We start from the raw sequence: 6,000 nt of genomic DNA on the forward strand, positions 1-6,000 counted from the left end.
TCCCCATGCTTGCAGCCCTTCACTGTCCTTGGGTCTTGTCCCCATGCTTTTCTCTGAATAAAGGAGCACTGCTACCAGAACTTGAAAGTCCAGGAAATCTTTCTTTCAGCTCTTTGGCTTGCCGAACCCGCATCATTTCTTCTGGTGGCACGTATGGGGATCTTGCTTCACCGGCTCGTGAGCTTAAGTTCTGGTAAGTGCCCTTTTCTTCCTTGTGCCTCCTCTTTTTCAAGGGTGGATATAAGTTCACTTATTCATCATGAACCTTCTCTGACAGCTGTATGAATCCATGTTTGCTGCCCATGGCTACTCTATGGGGCAAACCGTGGCATTCAGCCAGAAGAGAATCAGTACCTTGCGCCTGAAGGTGATGAAGAAACAATTAATCCATTCCTTCCTAATTCTAACTCTAATATATACATTTTACATGGGTGCGGGTCAACCACTTAAGTGGTTAGGATGGTCGCCAATCTCCAAGACTCTCGTGGCAGCTTTCTTTTCCCAAGGCTGGATTGGGATCCCTCCCTACGGCTCCTAACCACGCTCCAAACTATGGAAAAGTCCTCATTGAGACTCTAGTTCAAGGAAAGTACCAAACTCTAACCTTTGGTTGAGTATGGGAACCCCTTTTTGGGAGAATGGCTCCAGGATGATTGGGTAGAATGTCCCCCAGACCGGCAGAAAATTCTTCACTGTTTTTCTCTATTCTTCTTTTATCTCTGGGACCATTCATCGGGCTCCTATTATTGCCTGGCATAATAGGGAAGCTATACAAGGGATGCAATGTGGGGGGACGCCCCCATCACCCCTTGCGATAGGAACCCCATAGGAGGAAAAATGGGTAGGACAGCTGCCCTAGGTTCAGGAGGGATATCAAGGTAATGGACCCTTTTCTTTCATCTCTCTTAAAGTTACAGTGACCATTTTTGGCTCCTCTTGAGTTTTGCAACCGAGAAACAGAGAAATCTTTAAAGAGTCAAAGGCTCCCCCTCTGGAAGCCCCCACTCTGGTTTCTGGGCCTGACCTCCCCGCCCCCACCCCCCGCCGGTGACCACAAGTGGGATGCCCTCTCTTGGTGGTTGACTCGTTGAGTGTTTTAGGCACCTGCTGAGTCAGTTGTAAGCACAGGAGATCTGTGATTTATTCTGTGAACTGTCCTGCTGAGGTTGTGTGCCTGGCACAGGAACTGTTGCGTGACACTTATTTTGACAACCTTTGGGAAGAGGCTGTGTGAGTGTGAGGCCCGATCTCTTCTGTTCTTTGTCTGTTTCGTTCATCTCCTCCTCTGTTGTCACCAAGTCGAGGTTAAATTCAGGCTGGACCTGAGCAGAACCTGGACCTTCTGTAAAATCGAAAACTTGAAAACTTTTTGCCAGGAACTTAACTGTCAACCCCGGCACTGGGAGCCCTGGCCCCAGCCCGCTCCAGGCCTTTGCCTCTTGCCTCTCTGGCTTGCCTTGTGCTGGCTCAGGGACTAGATGCCCAGGCTGAGTGGGACTTGACTAAATCTTATAACTATATTCACACCCGCAGTTGGTTTCTGCACCTTTCTCCAGCCCACTGTCAGTCAGACGCTGGTGGTCTTTACCGCCACGAGGAACTGATGAGTCAGACACTGATGGTCTTAACGGCCACGGGGAATGCCCCAAGCATCCCCAGAGACTCACCCCTCGGGTGCATTTTAACTAATTGGAAACACTTTCAGTTGGATGAGTTTTTCTCCAGAAACTCCAGTTTGGAGAAAACTTGAGGGGTTTCCCTGTGCCTTTATGATGCAGTTGGACAGGTCGATCAACGTATAATGTCATTTGAGTTACGACAGCATTTCTGGAAAATCAAGAGTGACTGGGCTTAGAAAATCCTTGTGAGACTGGGAAAGCAGCTCTAGAGGCAGTTCAGATTCCACTCTGTTCCTTTATCTCAAAAAGGGTTATCATCTCCCCTCTCCAGGAACTGTGATCTAGCCTATCACTAATTCCTAAAACTGAAAAAAAAAAAAAAAGGAAAAAAGGGCCATCAGCATACCCTTGCCCAAAAAGCTAGAATCTTAAATGTCTTCTCCATAAATATTAGCAAAGAGGCTCAAAAGAAAATTTGGATTCATAACTGGTGAGCTTTGTCTTACTGTACCTGATTCATAGTGGTAATTTTTAAAACAATAGCTGTGGAGACTCTGTGCTTGTGTGCCTATACAAAGCCAGTCAATTTTGACAAACTCCAGGAAATAACTCAGGGAACAGATGAAAATTCTGCCCTTTTTCAAGGGAGATAAGCTGAAGCCATTCGAAAATACACTAGTCTAGCCCCTACTTCTCCGGAAGGGATGACTATTCTAAACACGCACTTCATTAGTCAATCTGCCCCAGACATATGCCAAAAATTGGCTAAATTGGCCTTGGGTCCTCAAACACCTATACCTGTACACCAAAAGTCTCTACTTTTGGAGATTGCTACTCAGGTATTTAATGATCGAGACTTGACTCTTAAACAGGATAAGGACAGAAGGACAAAATTACAGGGTAAGGTACAGGCTCACATTTTAGCAGCTGCCACTGCAGATATGTCACAGAAACAGGCTAACCAGGGGCCCAAGTCTCACACTACCAATGCCGGAGGCCTGGGTAAGTCCCCTTATTACCGTTGCGGTCAATCTGGACACTGGAGCAAGAAGTGCCCAAGAAGGAGCTTCCTCCTGGGTCTTGTCCTCTGCAAGCTAGAGGGACATTGGAAGCGTCATTGTCCTTGCCTCCAGAGTGAGGAGGGGCCAAGAACACACTTCCCTGCCCGGAGATGCAATCCTGAAGACTCAGTTGAAGGGGCCCAGAGGCCAGTCCGGTTCCCATCACCATCGAACAGACTGAGCCCTGGGTGACTCTGGATGTAGAAGGGAAACAAATCAATTTTCTTATTGATGTGGGAGCCATTTACTCTGTACCTATTTGCCACTCTGGCCCAACTCATAAGTTCCATCAAAAAATTGTCGGAATAGAGGGCGACTCCAAGTTTTGTTATCAAACTCTTCCTTTATCTTGCCAATATCGGACTCAGGTGATTTCCCATACTCTCCTAGTCCTACCTACGTATCCTATTCCATTATTTGGGCGAGACTTAATGAGAAAATTAGGAAGCCAATTTATTCTAACACGTGAGGAGGACGGCTTGTTTGTCGCTCTCTCTCCAAGCGCTGTTGTTTCCCAGATACCGTCTAATATTCCACCCCATATATGGGAAGCAGTTGATCCCCAGGTTTGGGACTGCTCCCTTCCAGGAAGAGCTATAACAGCACAGCCAGTCTCTATTAACCTGCAAGACTCTTCTCTTGTCACCATAAGAAGCAATACCCTTTAAAACCAGAGGCAATTGAAGGATTACAATGCCTCATATTAAAATTCCTCAGTCACAGCCTCCTTAAACGATGTCAATCTCCCTATAAGACTCTTATCTTGCCTGTAAAGAAGCCAAATGGACATTATCATTTGGTCCAGGACCTTGACATAATTAATCAGGCCACTGTTCCTATTCACCCATGTGCCTAACCCCTGTACTATTCTTCCCCAAATCCCAGAGAACTCTAATTGGTTTACAGTCCTGGACTTAAAGGATGCTTTCTTTTGTATTCCTCTGGATGAAACTTCCCAACTTTTATTCTCCTTCGAATGGAAGTTTCCTAATGGAGCTCTTCCTACCCAGTTGACGTGGACAGCCCTTCAAGGTTTTTGGGATTGTCCTCGTTTGTTTGGAAGTGCCCTAGGCAAGGATCTACGGGATGTCAAACTTCCTGTTGGTGGTTTAATACAATATGTTGAGGATATTCTTATTTATAGTCCCACAAAGGAGGATTCTGATCACAATACTGTCCTTGTCCTTAATTTCTTAGACCAATGGGGATATCGAGTGTCCCCACAAAAGGCACAAATTTCACAACAACAGGTGTCCTATTTGGGCTACGATTTAACCCCAGGACACCGGGCACTTTCTATAAATAGGAAAAAGGCTATCCCCTAACTCGGACCACCAAAGACAAAAAGACAGCTTGGCACTTTTCTGGATTTGGCAGGATTCTGTCATTTACGGCTTCCTCCGGTCTGGGTAATAGCAAAGCCTTTATATGAAGCAACCAGAGGCCCTGATTCGGAACCTCTGGAATGGACACAAAAGGAGGAAAAGGGCTTTTAATCGATTCAACAGCAATTGTCTTCTGCCCCAACCCTGCCTCTGCCTAATGTCAACAAGCCTTTTACTCTTCATGTTGCTGAAAAGCAGGGCCAGGCCCTCGGTACCCTCATGCAAAGACTAGGCCCAGAGACCCGAATTGTTGGATATTTCTCAACAACTCTAGACTTGGTGGCTTTGGGATGGCCAGCCTGCTTACAGGCTGTAGCAGTTGTAGTTCTATTAGTCGAGGAGGCCTCTAAATTAACTGTAGGACAACCTTTAACAGTCATGGCTCCCCATCAGGTACAAGCCATGTTACAAACTAAGGGACATCAATGGGTGACTGGAGGACGTCTAACTAAATATCGGGCCATCCTCCTAGACACCCCTGAGGTCGTCCTTAAGGTTTGTCAAACAATTAATCCAGCAGACCTTATGCCTGGTCCTGACTACCGAGTCCAGGATCTGGAGCATACGTGTTCTGAAATCACAGAATAAGTGTACTCAACAGGCCTGACCTGCTGGATTCCTGCATAGATAATATGGATGACACCTGGTTTATAGATGGCAGTAGCTTCATGGAACAGGGGATATGCAAGGCAGGCTATGCCATAGTAAACGCCTCCCACGTCATCAAGGCACAAGCCCTTCCAGCCACCACGTCCACCCAAAAGGCTGAACTCGGCGCTCTTACCCAAGCTCTTCACCTGGCGAAGGATACGGTTATTAATATTTACACTGACTCAAAATATGCCTTCTTGGTCCTACATGCACATGGGGCCATATGGAAAGACAGGGAGTTACTCAATACAAAGAACTCCCCTATCAAACACGGAACAGAGGTTTTTTTAAACTCTGTGCTTCTTCCAAAGCAAGTGGCTGTGGTCCATTGCCAGGGACATCAGGAAGATTTATCCCTTGAGAGCAAGGGCAATAATTTTGCTGACTGGGAAGCTAAACAGGCAGCTCAACAAAGTCATACTTTTAAGCTTACTCCCCACTCCCCCTGCTTTAGGCCTTATTAGTCCTATTTATTTGAATCAAGAGATAACCCTGGCTATATCACATTTGGGACGAATACATTTGCCTCGTTCCTACTAGTGGTCAGCTCAGTCAAAAAGCCTCTCTATGTTGGGAACAAAACAATCATACTTGTGATTTGTGGCCCGATAGCACCCAACCTGTGGGACAAATTCCCCCTTATATGTGATCTCATATCATAGCCTTGAAAAATACTGATTGGATTGGGACTGACTGGCATAGATGGCCCAGCACATGTTGGTTAGCCCCTAACGGCACTCAGTGGTTATGTGGCTCCAACTTATGGCCTTGGCTGCTGCCTGGATGGATTGGGCGATGCACCCTAGGCTTCATCTGGATACAGGGTAGAACTACATTTATTATATCTCCTCCTGCTAAGCTACCTAACCTACAACAACGCTGGACCCATTCTGTCTTCCACTGGTGTGATCACTTTGCCTCAATTTTCCTTCCCCAATTAGGAATCAAAAGTGTCATCTGGCACATGGAAGCCCTAAACAAATTTCCTATCCAATATGAGTCAGCAAATTAAATCCATGTCTGACCCTATCCTAACCCTAAATGATTGGTTGGACTCCTGGTCAGGTCCTGATCTCTGAACTACTATCAAAGCTTTATTCATTGGGTTAATCATATTGCTTGTATTTCTTATTATAATGTGTTGTCTATTTCATTGTTTGTCTTACACATGTCAACAAAGTTTTGCCTTCCAGACCACTTCTTGTCAAATGGTTCTCTCATCTCCAGCGGACCTGGATACCTTGTCAGCTTTTGACTCCACGGGCACAACCTCCTGGTCCACTG

Source organism: Equus quagga, chromosome 22 (assembly GCF_021613505.1).
Source record: "Equus quagga isolate Etosha38 chromosome 22, UCLA_HA_Equagga_1.0, whole genome shotgun sequence".
In the NCBI taxonomy this organism is placed as follows: domain Eukaryota; kingdom Metazoa; phylum Chordata; class Mammalia; order Perissodactyla; family Equidae; genus Equus; species Equus quagga.